The sequence below is a fragment of the Ceratotherium simum genome, chromosome 17 (genome assembly GCF_057802395.1).
Source record: "Ceratotherium simum simum isolate JZ-2026a chromosome 17, ASM5780239v1, whole genome shotgun sequence".
Lineage (NCBI taxonomy): Eukaryota > Metazoa > Chordata > Mammalia > Perissodactyla > Rhinocerotidae > Ceratotherium > Ceratotherium simum.
Genome location: NC_141916.1, coordinates 50,279,213 through 50,279,541, shown reverse-complemented (window position 1 = coordinate 50,279,541; position 329 = coordinate 50,279,213).

The following is a 329-nucleotide window of genomic DNA, read 5'->3' as shown; positions in this document are numbered from 1 at the left end:
TTCATAGATCATAGCATTGTTACCCTTTTAAAATTAAATACCACATTTGGAGAACTCCAAATAGTAGGTGAAATGCTAATACACAAGCATCTAAAGAGAAAGTTAATAGCTGATAATTTTAAGAATGGGAAAGAAAATAATTTGAGGCAAAAATCTTTCTTGGAAGAAAATTTCAAAGTAAAATCACATATCAACAGTTAAATGGCATGAAATACTCATTTCAATGATATATAGAGAAACCAGAAAGGACAGAACTTGAAAACTTAGTTTTTAAAAAAAATTTGTCAATTTGTGTGTCTTTTAGAATTATAACTCAAAATTTTTCAGAG